This window comes from Anser anser, assembly GCF_964211835.1.
Source record: "Anser anser genome assembly, chromosome: 3".
Classification (NCBI taxonomy): domain Eukaryota; kingdom Metazoa; phylum Chordata; class Aves; order Anseriformes; family Anatidae; genus Anser; species Anser anser.
This window is the reverse complement of record NC_139722.1, coordinates 59,392,917-59,408,644: the sequence shown is the minus strand read 5'-3', so window position 1 is coordinate 59,408,644 and position 15,728 is coordinate 59,392,917. Positions and strand designations below refer to the sequence as shown.

The window sequence follows — 15,728 nt, the reverse complement described above, 5'->3', positions numbered from 1 at the left end:
TACACCTGCCTGCAATGAGACCATGTGTTTGTACCTTTTCTTTCTTGTTAAACAGCTGTTTATCCATGTGAGAACCTTTTCTTCCAATCTTCTCCCACCCTTCCAGCAACTTAATTTCTTAATTAAGACTTTTGTTGACTGTTTTTTTTTTTTTGGGGGGGTGGGTGGGAATCTTTCTTATCCGTAGGCTTATGGACTTCCTCAAAAACTCTCCAGTGGGTTCAGAAGTCATGACCTTACAGAACTGCACTCTTCAGGAATGGTTTACTACAGCTAGCAATTCAGCTGTGTCATACTTGACTTCTTCGTAATTTGTGGGTGAAGACCATCTGGTGCTGGTAAGTAGCTAATGTTAATTTTCTTAATTTTAGTTTTAATTGTGGTTTCTCTGACCTCTGAGCCTCTTCCAGTATGTGACAGTCAGCGGTATGCTCATGGCTGGGTCATAACACCACGTTCTTCTTTTCTCTGCCTAGGATTTGAGTCCATAGTCAATCTGTTATTTCTCTGTAAGTCCACATCTCTTCCTTGTGTATGGAATTTGTATCTATGATTACTATGTTCTGCAGCATGTTAGTCCTCCCTCTGCCCCCTTCCCACCCTGGTTTTTGATATCCCCATCATAGTAATATTCTTAATCAAATCCAGGTGTGTGTGTGTATAAATATATATATATATATATTTAAAGACTTCTGGTCATGCTTCCCTCCCTCTCTCCCTCCTGTTAAATGGCACTTTTCTGCTCTACTCTGTCACTTGCCTTTATCTGAAATTGTGGAGCTTTTCTGTAGGTGACGTCACTCTGAACAGTATGCTCTTCTACATCTGCCTTTGATTTAAAATTTTCCTATAACCTTGAAAGTGGTAGCAACATGGTTCTGTATGGGCTTAGGTGAAGAATATTTTTCTTGTACAGTTTTTCCTCTCTTCCTTCTGTTCCAGAAATTTCCTCAGATGCCGTAGGACCTTCTGTACCACTTCTGTAACATTGCAATGTAAGGAGCATTTCAGAGAATGCTACCACTGGTGGTGTAGTCTTTAACTTCCTACCTAGTCTACTTTTTGTTTGTAAAGGTATAGACCATAAAACAGGTCCCCTCCACTCATATCTTTATTCACAGCTTATGAGGCTTTTAACTCTTTAGTCCATTTAGTCTCAAAAGTCACAGATATGAACAGTTTCAGCGATAGCTCACAGTATTGTCTGCCCTTCTCCTAAGAACAAGGACCACTGTCCTGACCCCATTTAGAGAATGACTTCCGTATTCATTAACTTGATCTCACACCATGAGACTTCTTGCTACATCAGCTCCACCACAGAGATGGTAACTTCATGTATTTTTATTACCATTCAGCTAAGGAAAAATTTGGGCAGTTCAGGTGGACTCTGTTGGTTTCTAGCACCTAGATAGGCATGGAGCTGTTGTGGCACACAAGCTGCTGCTAATGTGAACCTCTGCTTCTCACACAAGTTGAGATGGGGATGTTGCAGGTGCTGACACTGTTGGAGTGCCCTGGTGACAAGCTTCATGGTTGTCTTGAGACCCTTGGGGAATCACTGTGCCTAGACTGCTCATCTTTTCCCTGCTGCAGTGTCAAGACCTGTGTTTTGAAGCTTCTGCCATGATTATGGACATATTTTGTAGGATTCACATTGTTGGTCTGCTCCTTTGCACTATTGTAGCATTTTGTACACGGTACAAGGAATTCAAGAGTGTCTAGATCCCTGTGCAGTTTGTCTTTGAATGCTGTCTTAAATATATATAAATGTAAATTTTGCTTCAGAGTCGTCAGTGCAGCTGTAAGACCCTTCTGTTCCCCTGTAACACCTTCCCTGTAGTGTGCTACTCAAAGGATGTGATTCCCACCTGTGGGCAACTCTGCTTTTCTTTACCTTTTAAATATTTTTCTTTTACATTTTGCAGCCAGTTTCTATTGGACTCCGTGCTGGAGCAGGTCCCGGTTCACAAAAGCACAGCAATTCTCTCATGGGATTCACTTAAAAAAAGTGGCTGGGACCCTGGCACCTTAGCAGCATGACAGGTTGTGTCAAGCTGTGCTTTGGTGTACCGAGGCAGGGGGAATTGTGCTTTCTAAACAGGGCTTTGTCATTTCTGTGCTTAATGTTTTGTGAAACACTTACAGTGCCTCTCGAGACTGAGGGTTTTGTCTCCTTAACAGGCTGCATCGGAAGAGGCAGCGAAAGTTTCAAACCACTCACTCCTTGCGCTGCCAGTCCTCAGCTCTCCTCTGCAGCAGCTCGCTTTCAGGGCTCCAGGTCTCATTTGAAAGCACAGAAACATTTGCCAGCATCCCTGACCCTATGGCCCTGAGAGCTCGCTGAAGAACCAAAATGAACAAAAGTGAAGTGCAAACCTGCTTTCTCCCTGCTTTTTAAAAAGAGAGTGTCTCTGGAAGGTCAGCACCGCACTGAAACTGTCCCTGTGAAGGCCGCCTGTTTTGATGGGGTACCTCTGAGTGGCATTTCAGAAGCAGGCTTGTTGGATTGTTGGCTTTCTCATCAAGGGTTTGCTCCAGCACAGTTCCTCTGCTTTCTGACAATTTGATTATTAATTACTACTAAAAAAAAATCTTGATGGAACGCAAGGTTTCCCCTTTTTATATTGTTTGAATCCTAATCGACTTCTTTTTTGTCCTTGAGGTTCAGAAAGTCTGTTTTCTTTCCCAACTCATGTTTTTTTCTCCTCCTTCTCCTTCCACCCCTTTTTGTTGCTTTCCAGTACAGCTGTGCTGTTTCAGCATCCCCGTGACCTTGAAGGCAGTCGTGCCACGTGGACCTGAAGAAGGGCAGCTGTGCCTGCTTTATATTTGTAACCCAGCAGCTAGGTTTCTGCAGGCACTCCATATATTCAGGCTTACAGTGACTGCAAGCCACCAGCAGCCCTGTACCCTTAAGATTTCTCTCTTCGTTCTCATCAAAGACCTGCTTAGAAAAGTTAAACAACCTCTGTAATTACCCAGTCTTTCTTAAATCCTTTTTCATGTGTCACACTGCTCACAAATGCAGTTCATTTCTGAATGAAATAGCATAAGTACAAATGATCTTTTCTTAAGTTATTAATGTATTTCTCCTCTGACCTTTTGTATCACTTTAAAGTATTTACAGTGTCAGGAATGCCTTGGCTGAGCATGTTTCAGGATGACTTTTATCTGCTTTTGGCTTCATTTAGTGTAATTGGTCCTCATCAATGCACCTGCTGTCTAGTCTCTGGTGAGGGGGTGGGAGAACAAAGAAGCTGGAGTTCTTAGTGTCAGGTACAGAACATTAATCTCGGAAGTTATGGCAACAGCCACGTCTTCAATATGGAGCCCCACTTTTACCCTTACTTATGGTTAGTGTACAAAAAATGGTTTAGCTCAGGAATGGGCAGAAATTTCAGAAGACAGAGGGCAATCTGATGGCAAGTTTGGAGAAAACTACTACATTTGTTCCTAAAGTAGAAGTCCCTGCAAATTTACCTTAATATAGCATTTCCTCATGTCCCTTCCCCCAGGAAGAGCTTTTTACTCTTCCCCTTCAGGCTGTCCTCAGAGTTTACCTAGCTACCTTTGGAGGAAAAAAAAAAAACAAACAACACACAACCCTACAGAACAAGTTGAACCGTCTTATAACAGAAGAACAGAAAATGTGAAGTAAGCAGAATTCAGCCTAATTGTCTCTGGTGTCTCCCTGAAGTTTATTAAGGAACAGATGGGTCAGTTCTAACTTTTATGGGCCAGGTTTTCATATGAACTTACTATTTTTTTTCCTTTTTTTCCTAAGAGCATGATCCCACATGATCATTAAACAATATGATACCGAAACAGTGAGATACTGGTTAGCAGGTAGCTAATTCTTTGTAGCAACTGAAGTTATATCAGCTAGCACTTTTTTTTCTTTTTAATTCCATTTTCAGTAATTTGGTGTAATTTGGCATAATTTGCTACAAATTATCCATAAGAAAAACTGGGCTTTGTATTCATTTGCTTCTAAAGTTGGCATGTGGAAAGTACTTCCTTTTCATATTATACTAGAAGTATTTTAGGGAACTGAAGAGAACTAACTGGGAAAGCAATTTTCAAAGACAGATGAGCACAGTTTTAAGTGGTTACCCTTTCAAAAGGTCTGTGCCTTTATTGCTAAAGCGATAGTTTGATGCTTGGATTTTACATTCTAACAAAAACTATTAAAAGCAAATTAAAGAAACAATGACAAACCACCCACCTGTATTGATCAGACATCAGTCCTATCCTGCATCAGATGCATGCACTTTGAATAGCCTGCATGGCAGAATGAGTTTCTCATTCTCTTTGCTCAGCTCTGTAGGAAATGAGATTACTTCTCAGTTTTGTAGGCAGAAAAAATTTAGAAAAAGATGTATGCTGTGAAATGTAATACAAAATGAAACTGGAAGCATCCCTATTCCTTGTTTTACAACATGGGCAGAGGGGAATGCTCGGTGAAACTGAACAATGTCAAATCAATATCTATCAAAATCTGAAATTGAATATTTATATAAATAACAAGGCGCTGATGTTGCAGCAAGCAAAGGGAAATTTCAACTGGCTTGTTATGTGGTTTGGACTGAATGCTACATTCTTCAGCTGAAAGTGACAGCAGCATGATGTAGGATCTTGTTTGCTGCAAGCTGAACAAGATAGCCTATTCAAAGAGACTTGTAGGAGCTTGAGGCTGGTGTAATTTGTTCTGTTGAGAAGGGGTCTTCTGGGATAAAAGCACTGGGAGTAATGACAACAGCTGGGAGAGATGGGTGAAGGTTTTCTTGTGATTTCATAAACTCTTTTGGATTATTTGTATACCCCAACAGGATTTTTTTTTTTTCCCTGGGAGACAGAGACCTTCAGTACAGGATTTTCTTTACTTAGGAAAAAGTGTGAGGCAAGGCCAGTCTGTGGGAGGGGCTGCTACATGCTGAGCTGATGAAGTTTCAGAAAAGAGCTCCTTCTGCGTGTTCATAAGTCATTCTGTGCTTGTCAGAGATATGCCTGAACTGAGTCATCCTCCGGATCCATTATTCCCCTGTCAGCCTACTGAAGGGTCCTTGAACCTAATCTAGCACCAGTATGTCTGTGGCTGCTTTCTGAATGCTTGGAGTAGATGGGGTCTGACTGGAAGCAGCAATTCCCATGTCCTAATGGGCCACTGAAGTATCACAGCCCAAGAAGAGAAGAGGTGGGTAGAAATTATAAGCTCTACTGGGCAGTGGTGACAGAGGAAAGATGAGAGCCAAGCTAAGCTCATAGGCTCCTGAGAGCAACATGATCTAGGTACAATCACAGTCCTTGTAGGGCTCCTGGGCCATGTTCCTCAAAGAAGATGCAGAGACCCAGTCGGTGGAGGCATTGAAAACTACCAGACTATCAAGGTTACGGTAGAGATGGGGACAGCAACTACTGGCCAGTATTGTAGGACTTGTGGTTTAGGGGAAACATTATGCTTAGAATCACATAATCATTTAGTTTTGAAAAAACCTCTAAGATCATCAAATCCAACTATTGACCAAGCTACCACTTGTCAAGCCTACCACTAAACCATGTCCCTAAGCACCAGGTCTGCACATCTTTTAAATAGCTCCAGGGATGGTGACTCAACCACTTCCCTGGACAGCCTGTACCAATGCCTCACAACCCTTTCAGTGAAGAAATTTTTCCTTATATCCAAACTAAACCTTCCCTGGCACAACTTGAGGTCATTTCCTCTTGTCCTATCGCTTGTTGCTTGGGAGAAGAGACCGACACCCACCCTGCTACAACCTCCTTTCAGGCAGTTGTAGAGAGCAATGAGGTCTCCCCTGAGCCCCCTCTTCCCCAGACTAAACAACCCCAGTTCCCTCAGCCGCTCCTCACAGGACTTGTGTTCCAGGCCCTTCACCAGCTTCGTAGCCCTTCTCTGGACACGTTCCAAGGCCTCGGTGTCCTTCTTGTACTGAGGGGCCCAAAGCTGAACACAGTACTCGAGGTGCAGCTTCACCAGAGCTGAGTACAGGGGGATGGACAGTCACTTCCCTGGTCCTGCTGGCCATGCTATTTCTGATAGAAGCGAGGACGTTTTGGCCTTCTTGGCTTGCCCGAGCCTCAGAAGTGAACTAGTGTTATATATGTCAGGATGTCTTTGAAGGGAAAATTATTCATGTTCTCCAATAACAAAAATATTTTTTAATAATGTCATCAGTCTGTTCTTCCACAGTCAATAGCATTTATACACATGAAAGAAGGAGGATTTATGAAATGTGCACTGTATAGTGCTTTGTTGCATATTAGTAACATTTTCCCAATCTTCATCAGTAGGCTGGATCAAGAAGCCATAATAGAGAGGATGACATTGTTAATGACATTGCTCTATCAATAACTTGTTCTGCAAGTGCTGCAATTGCACTTTAGGCAGGGTTGAGTTTTTGTTCACGAAAAAGAACTGAGATGCATGTTGAGATCCAAAACTTCATTCTGCAAAGATTCCCAGACATTAATCTGCTTAGAAATGAATGCAAAAGATTTAGAGTTACATTTTTTTTTCAGGTTTTTAAAATTTCCCTCATGAACACGATATTTACCTGTCTGCTAGCTTTGCACCTTTTGTAGACCTTTCAGCTCCTGGGGAAAAAAAAAGGTGGGGAGTTAAGAAAAAAAAATCTATTAAAGTATTTGAAATTCATTCACATAAGGACTTGCCATTTCGTTGAAGATATGAAAGCTGTGTTAGCCTTTAATTCTGTGCACTGACTTACAGTGGGGAACAGGGCAGATGTATAGGTCCTTTTTTGGTTAATATGGAGGATCTCACCATATCCCACGGAGTACCATACTGAAAATTGACCATGAAACATTTCAAAGAAGGGGGGGTCAGTAGTGGATGTTTTTGATATGATATTAAGTTGAATTGAAAAGATTAAAAATATTAATAATAATTTTAAATTACTTTGACTGTAAGTAAAATTAAACAATATACTCTAAGTCAAAGCCATTGAGGAGGCTCTGCAGCATTCAAATTGCTTGCCTCTTCTTCTCAATGTAGTTGATAGTATCCTGGTAGTCTCCATGGTTATGGATCCATAGAGAACTTTGTAATAAATCTTACTTCCGTAGAAGCTCTTGTGCATGTTTATGCTACAATGCTGAAGTGGGACAAATAACCCTATCTGCAGCTGTGCTAATGTGTTAATCCCATTTTACAAGTATATGAAGAGTTCTAATACCATCTTCTAATACCAAGAAGAGAACCAGCTAGCAATAGCTGTCAGGGGAAAAGGAAAAACAGGGATACTGAGCAGGAAAACCAGCTGCACAGCTCCATGCTGGTCTGGCTTCTGAAGCCTCCTGAGAAAGCAGCACCATGACAAGCTTAACATGTACTGTACATACAATAATTACATCTTTGTCAGCTGGCATTACTTTAAACAATTTCTTAAAGTAGAGGGATTGGATAGAGTGTCTGATAGTGAACTGCAAGGAAGCAATTTAGAAATGTAGTAATAAAATGCCGACTGGAGTATTGCTCAGAGTGAATTCCTCAAATATGTTTGCAGATTCTGATTCTGCAGTGCTTCCTCTAATTTCTCAGTTGCCTTGAAGGGACCAATACAAATACCAATACAATGTTCTCTGTCAGCTTACTCAGGTTGGGTTTGCAGACAACATGGCAAATGTTGGGGCAGGCACAAAAAGGGCAAGGGGAGGACAGGAAACTGGAAAGTCAGAAACTGAGGAAGAAATAGAATGTCTCAATGGGCAGAGCAAAAGGAGTCATTTTAGCATGGTGTAAGCTGTTATCTCCCTTGAAGTGGGAGAAGCCAACTAGAAAAACAGCAACAATAACAAACCAACCACTGGTTCCTGAGAGTCATGCAGTTGCTCTCTGGTCCATGAAGAGAGTAATTTTATCTATGTTGCTACAATGGCTGTCTCTTCCATGCACTTGTCCCATTAAACAGGCTTCAAGATAAGGCGGTGAGTGATGAATTCTGTTTTTTAGTTTGAAATTGCACTAACTATAACCAGATCAGCGAGAGACAGACTGACAATATGTGCATGTCTAATCTGCTGTGAAAAAATGAAGACAACACACCTTTTAAAAATAAGTTCTTGTTCATTCCCATGGTCAAGGAAGTCCGTTTTGAGGGAAGGAGCATGAGGAAGTGGAGGGATGGAACTGGGTTGAATTAATCTTGCTTTTTAAACCAGCATCACTCTGTACTGTGCAAGCATAAAAGGGTTTGCTATGTCCATGGACCTTCTTTAGAGATACTTGCTTGCCAGCTGTCATGCCACAGTGAGGGAGAGGAATGTGAGATTATATATCATCTCCGTGTAACGTAAGGCTAGATTTCTACAAGCTGTCCACATGCTTGAAGAGCCCGGGTGACTGACAGCTGTGTGCCACTGGCAGCATTGGCAGCAGTCCAGAAAGAAAAAATGGTACAAAACTGCTCCCAAACTGACCATCCCCTGGGAATATCTGCCTGTGCCATCTCTTCAAGGAGACTGCGATTTCTGGAGATACACCTGGGCTGCCTCTAATTCAGGACTGCTAGCAGCAGGAACAGGTGACGTGGATGCTGTGCGTGTACGGGGCCACAGCTGAGTCTCTGTGCAGTCCTTGGATCATTTAGGTTGGAAAAGCCCCTTGAGATCATCAAGTCCAAACAGCAACCTATAGTCCACATGGAGACCTTTCTACACCATTTGCTGTTATTTGTGTGTATCACAGCCAGAGCGTATGCTCTGTTAGCAATTTTTAACTTGGCAGTGTATCAGTACACAGCAAAGAAAGTGCTGTGTGATCTAATACACCCTTGCAGGGAAAATAAAGGAATTAGGCCACTGCAGCACATTTTTGTTTTATAGACCGGTGGCACACCTCATGCTCCAGATGAGCTGGGTTTGGGCAGAGGGATGCTGATGGCTGCAATCAGTTTTACTGAAACAATGGACCAGCTGCACCTGGGTTTTGATGCAACTCCTGTGCTGGAACTAAAGCAGTGACACCACTGCGACTTGCTGTATATCTTTACTAGTTATTTGGCTCACTGATTTTCTCAGGATACACCAAATTGATACATAAATTTCCCTGAGTGCCCAAGCAAGCCTAATTGTGACTGGGATAAATTCAGAACTGAGTCTTAGACTGAGGGCTGTGAAAGATGTGACTAATCCTGGACCTATACCAGTGGGTAAATTCTACTGTGCTATGTAGTGTGCTATACTTTGTATATAAAGACTATAAAAATTAAAGCCAATACTCAGCATAGAAATGAAGTACGTTTTCTAAGAAGTCTGAAAAAAACACCAAGCGCAAAGCAACAAGAGAAAACAAAACAAAACAACAAAAACACAAAACCAGGACTCAGATCCAGGAATTTAATTCTATTCACAGTATTTAGAAATCCTATTCTCCCTTGTTTACCAGTTGAGAACCTTGCTGAGTAGCCTGAGCTGTTATATCTGGATTCTTGTCACATTTTTGGGGCAGGCAAGACATAGCAAATCTTAACTGCAATCTTAAAAAGCAAATTAAACAAAAAGATGCGTTCAAGATCCTAACTGTAGTGTTTTAGATATCTTAAATTTCAATACAGCACGCAGAAGTCTCTCAGTGGCCACTGTTTAAAGAAATATATATATTTTTTAGTTTTTTATGCTGTCACCCAGTGGTGCCGCAGTCTTTACACTCTTTTCCCTCACCTGCCTTCCTTTTCAATGTCCTTTTCCATTAAAAAAAAATAATCTCAGTTAAGTGAGGAACAACACATTGACCATGCACACCAACCTTTATAAAAAGCATTGCCTTGCTGATGTTGTTTCTAAGCTTGTGCTGCAAGGTTCTCAGTTGGCATCATCCTACAAACCTGCAGTTCCTCTCATTTAGCATCAACCATGATTAATCCTTAATAGAAATATTAAAAAATTAATAGTTGTTGCAAAGCACTGATAATTTATAAGCCTTTCATGTTCTTTACAACTGAGATAGGGAGCATCAACACCCCATGCAGTAAATAATTACTTCTCAGTCACAAGATCTCCTCCTTTATTAGTGCTATCACTGTTCAGGACCAATGTACATCAAGGTACACCAGAGCTACTCAGGCATGAACAAGGAAAATCTGTTTTTGGAAGATCTGTACATAATTCTTTAGCATGCTATATTAGAAACCATAACAGTGTCTTACTAATTTTTGATGGAGATTAGCATATAGGGAACTAAAGGCAGAAGTGGCAAAGGAGAAAGAGCTGAAGAGGAATGGTGTAGTTACTGTGTCGGATGACTTAATTTCCTGGATTTTATGGATTTGCAATAGCATACTTTTTGCAGCAAGCCCAGATTACTACTTTTGGTTATTAATAGAAAAATAGATTTCTAAAGCATTTTAAAGATAAACATTTCATAAATTCCACGTTTATTAATCATTTGCATTAAAAATGTGGCTGTTCCCAAAATTAGTCTGGTAGTTTAAGACTTTCAGCTCTAGTTATATATTTGAGTTTATTTTATTTTATACATATCAGCAAAAAATGTTTGCATTTTGTTACTAGTTTTGGTAAAAGCTTTTTTTTTTTTTTTTCCCCTCCTTCACGTCAGCTAGATAGATGAAATACAGTTTATAGTTTGAAACTGACAATGAACATAGCTGTGCTTAAACTCCCCTTTGCATCAGGGTTTGCAGGTGTACCCTCATAATGAATTCTAGCAAGAATACCTAGTGTAGCAGCACTGCCCTGCATTTTCCTTCCCTGTATTAGAAAAACTATTGGTATGTGTGGTGTAATGCAAACGTTATTCAGATATTATTATCAATAAGCATGAAGCTTACTTTCAATTCAAAACACTTTTGAATCCACACAGTTTTCCACGCATTTTTTTTTTAATTAAATATTGGCTTCCGTTGCTAATGCTACAATGATGTTTAAATTACAAAACCATGAAGATCAATTTACACTAATAAGTATTTGGGGTAGATTGTGGTGCAAATGACTGAAATTTTCATCCTTGTCAGGTGGATCCTGTTTTGAGCATCGTTCATTAAGGGGCAGAATGCACTTGTGGCTGAAGGCAGGGTGTTTGTTTCTGAGGGGTTACTTTGCAATGGCAAACCAAAGTGCCTTTTGAGGTGCTGTGCCAGACACAGAGCCAGGTGACTCAGCTGTATTTTGCATTGCTATAAAAATCATGTGCTGACACAGAGCTGCAATAATTTTATGACCTCCTCCACAAATGGAGGCAGTGTGCTATGTGGTTGAGATCTTTAAGAATGGCTATGGTTTAGCTAACGCATGCATTAGCAAGGATATTTAAATGTATCTTTCTGCACTGGTTCCTTTTCATTACACTGGAAAATGAGCTTTAGCTGCTTTGGTTGCCGTACTTGATAAAGCTATGTACGCTTCTTGCGCTTCCGTTTCTAGAAAAAAAGTATTGGAGGCCTCAGACTGGCTAATGAAATGAAGAGAGAAACATGGTCGTTAGCTGGAGTGGCGTGGGGCTCCTGAGCCAACTCTTCCATTGTAATGAAGCATTTGATGCTCTTAGGAGACTTGCTTATTTCTGTGGGTAATGGCTCTGTTTATTGAGTTTGCGCAAATGCATTTGATTTAGTCAATTTAGGCTCTGCATTTAAGCAAATTACGAGGTAGGTAGGACTCGATCAGCAAGAGGTAAATTAGTTTGAATGCATATAAAAGGATCTTGCAGAGGGTAAATTTACAGTCAAACTGTCACATGGAAATCATAATGTGCAGTACTTGTCAGGTTTGATAAATGAATCAGGATTGTAAAATTGCCCTTACCTTGAGGTGTGCTTGCATTTGACCAGCAACAGAACTGAAGTGCTGTTGTATCATCTTGAACTGGCTCACAAGAGAGAAACCTACATAAAGCTGGAGTAACTACATTTAGAAAGGGTGAGTTAAAAATCACTGAAAGCTTACGAACTGTCCAGTTCCTCTCCCCTGCTCCCTGATCTTTGCCTGCTGCAACACGTGCCAAGCAGGGCTGTGGGCACTGATGTTTCATAGGGACAGCTGCTATCAAAGCAGAAACCTTGGTTTCTTCAAGCCCTTGCTTTTATTCCCCCCCCCCGTCGTTAGTGTTTTTCCCTACCACAGGACTGTTTCTAGGTCTAGAGCTAAGCCTACCCAACCCCCTTTCCAGACATTAGGGAAAAGGCTTACTTTGTTTTCTTGTTTGCCCCAAATAAGCTATATATGAAGTGGTAGAAAAATGCAGATAGACAAATACATTTTTGTTTTGTAATTAATAATTTTAAAAATTAGTAAAAGGAGTATTGCTATGAAGAAAGAAACATGTCATCGCTAAGGTGACTAATTATAGATTACCAGGGCAAAATAATAAGTAGCAGTCAAAACTGTATATTCTTATATAGCACAAAACAGCATGTAACAAAGATGTCACACACACCACAAAGTAAAAGAGGAACAACCTCTTTTCAATCAAAATCACCACAGAAAAGAGAAATGCCAGTAAAGATATAAAAAACAAAAGTAAATTAATTAGTGAGGAGGTTGCGATTTTTTTCCCCAAGGATTTTTTTTTTTAAATTTCAAAAATGTTTCAGAGGAGAGGTGGACAGAAAATGGTCCATGGACTAGGCAGCTAAGTGGTAAACTTAATTCTCCCTCTGCTCTAGTACTTTTAATAATTCCTAAGCAGCAGCAACATCTGATGTCTTTTATGGAAAAATACCTTAGACACTTTAAAAATACAATGTGCCAATACCTGCTGGTATTTGAGAGCACACAGGTACCTTGGTTAAGTATATGAAAATATGTAAAAGAATAAAATGACATACCTGTTGGACAACGTATGCAAAGGTGTGATCGTTGTGGCTGTGCTTGCCTTAGTCTTGCACTGAATATATTAGCACCTTGCAAACTTGTTCTTAGAGCATTGAGATAGATGCACGTTCAGCTCACTGTACCTCTTTGAACCCTGCCTTACAAGGTTTGAGGTGGCTCTGTTGGATGTTAGTCAATAATGACTGCGCAATCTTTAAATGTAGCTGGAAGGCAGCACTGTTGCCTTTAGTTTGTATTTTGAAGTGTAATGTCTGGATGCAGGGTTCTGTTCCTCTTGGTGGTCCCTCTGTAGGATGGATGCCAAGCAACCCAGTCCTGTGGCTTTTTTTTTTTTTTTTGAATTGGCTGGAAACAGAAGTGCTGAGGTACTAACAGGCCAACTCCTGTTCTTACCCCTGCCATCAGAGTGGTTCATCAATATGGTGACAGGCACTTTATATATATAAATGTTTACTTATATAAAAGAGAGAAGCAGCGGTGAATTTTCTGGCCCATCATAATTTGGGGAAAAAAAAAAGAAAAAGAAAAGAAAAACACCACAAAAACCAAACCCTACACACTTGTAAAAACAAAGTATACCCATAAGCATTATCTTGTTGTTGAACAATTGTAATCTTCAGGAGGTGTGAGCAACACAGTGAGACTATACAGACACTTTGAGCAGATTTTATAGTACATTTTTTCTTTCTGTCATCTGCATGAGAAAAGCCAGAAACAAACCACTGTGAGCCATTTTGCATCTGGCTCTGGCGCAGATTTGCAGCTGAAGTACTCCCAGCTGTAGCAACCCTTTTCTCTGCCCTGCTATAATGGCATTCCTGACCCGCTTATTTCCCTCTCAGAACTGTCCACACAGCTGTACGAATGTATAATCTCCTATCTAGACCCAAACTCAGTGTTTTGCATGTTGTAATCTTTCCCTTCAGTAGGCGAGAAGTGGGTTTTCTCATTTAGGCCCACCCCTTGTAGCAAGTAGTTCTAATATATCATCTTCATCTGAGGATTTTCTTTCTGACCCCTCTGTCCAGCTGACTGTGGCCTGGAAGAGATGCACTGTAGTATTATCCATACCCTGGCCTTATTACTTTGAGATTTTCTACAAAACAGCAGACTTGTAACAGCAGTCAGAAGCCATGTTGATTTTTTTATGTTTTTTTACTTGCCTCAGTATCAGTGAATTCTCAACCAGTTTGATCGGCTATTCCAGCCAAATTCACCCCCATTGTTAAATTATTTGTAGCTTAATGAGAAAAAATTGCTCAGATTATCAAAATGGACTGAATAGTAGCAATAATACAGCCATTAGCAGCAAGAAGTGTGGTTGAATGAATATGTATGAAAGGTCAATTTCTTAAGATGCTGCAGTTCTGTGACAGATGTAAGCGGCTGTGCTTGCATCTCAGGTTTGCTGAGATGGGAGTTCGTTTCGTTGTGGGAAGCTCAGAAATTTCTTGAGGAACCTATTTAGAGAATTTTAGGTGAGTTGTTTGGTCAGATATTTCTGTACGGATGGAAATGTTTGATATTACTTGGATTTGGAAGTCTTTCTCTAAGCTGGGGTTCTGCTGTGTTTAGTCAAGCGTAACACTAACACTGGGTGTCATAGTCAATTGTGGCAGGGCCACCAAGTCCTGTTGGGCAGAAAGCTTTCACCAGTGACATGAAATGAAGCAAAACACCCAGAGTGTAAGCGGGTTGGTCTGCTGCCCCTGGAGTGACCATGGTTTGCTGCTTGCTGGTCGTGGCATGCTCTGGGCATGCAGCCCTGCTGGCTGAGTGGAAGGAGCAGAGCAGCCTCAGCTCACAGGGCTCGCAGGCCTCAGAGCTAGCGGAGCTCTGGAAATGGCATGTGCTGATATGGTGATAAATGAGAGCCTGTTGTGTCTTACTGGAGTTAGTTCCTTTGGCCTTTTGAAGTAAAAAATGGGTCTGACATCAGTAACAAAATACTGACATGGCATCTTTTGTTTCTGGGCAGCAATATTTCCTTTCAGCTGACGATTGACTCCCACCTCAGCTGTAGAACATCTTTCTCTGCCTTGCAGAGAACTAAAAAGTCAAGGAAAAAAGAGGGGTGATAACTTTCCCTCAAGCAAGTTTAACATAAAGTTTTTAAAGGAGGAAGGAAATAGAAGGGTTGCTTGAACAAATGGTGAGTAAGAAATATTAGAGACAACTTGTAGCATTCAGATCCTTGTTGAATCCAGAGGTGGGGTAAACTGATACAAACACTGACATCACTGTAGGGCCATCAGTCTGTGTTGTCTTAGGCCTGCCTTCACTTCCAGGCATCTCAGTGCCTAAGAAGGCTCTAACCCCAAGTCATTCAAAGCTGTGGAGGAGAGGCCCTCATTTATTCCACCTCTTTGTGCCCTTGAGGGACGTCGGGGCCTGCATCACTCCGTGCCCTGTGGTCCCTCCATGCAGAGGCCTGGGCACGCGCATGGCCAGCTCTTCCTACTAACGTGAAACTCCTGAACGAATGAGGTCTTTGGCTGTTAAATCAAAGTCATGTTACACGGTAGCACAGAATCCTAATGAAGGAAACCATGGGAAATTTACGACTCCAGGGCCTCAGCTGCCAGTCATCCTTCCTTGCTCGTGCCAACTAGAAGTACCAAAGTTGTCAAAATAAATTATGATTAAAAGGGGAGATGTCACAGCAGGTTATTCAGCTTTGTGGAATATTTTGCAATGCTATACATCATAAAAGTTAGTCTTTCAAATGCCAGACATCTACTTTCATTATCATTATTACAGAGTAAACCTTAAATACTAAATGGCAAGCAGAAAGCACAGGTTTAATTTTGTACTCAAACATCCCTTCTAAAAACAAGGGAAAAAAGAAGTGACTCTAGCATTAAGAAAGTTTTATGCAGTTCTCCTCAGAATAAATAACT

At 40.9% G+C, this 15,728-nt stretch overlaps 2 long non-coding RNA genes across 3 annotated transcripts in view; one reads left to right on the top strand and one right to left on the bottom strand.

Moving 5' to 3' along the window:
• The first annotated feature begins 178 nt into the window (after nt 1-178).
• Nucleotides 179-15,728, top strand: part of LOC310897842 — a 42,378-nt gene continuing 26,828 nt past the window's right edge. Inside the window, exon 1 of one of the 2 annotated variants that reach the window (XR_014582632.1) lies at nt 179-338. This is a non-coding gene — a long non-coding RNA (uncharacterized lncRNA). Of the gene's footprint in view, nt 339-10,972; nt 11,914-15,728 lie in introns of those variants that run through there. The other variant, XR_014582633.1, reaches the window with a different exon arrangement.
• On the bottom strand, nt 6,143-14,032 carry LOC310897843. Its single transcript, XR_014582634.1, has 3 exons — nt 11,800-14,032; nt 6,573-6,612; nt 6,143-6,465 (listed from the first exon to the last, which is right to left on the bottom strand). It is a non-coding gene; the product is annotated as an uncharacterized lncRNA (long non-coding RNA).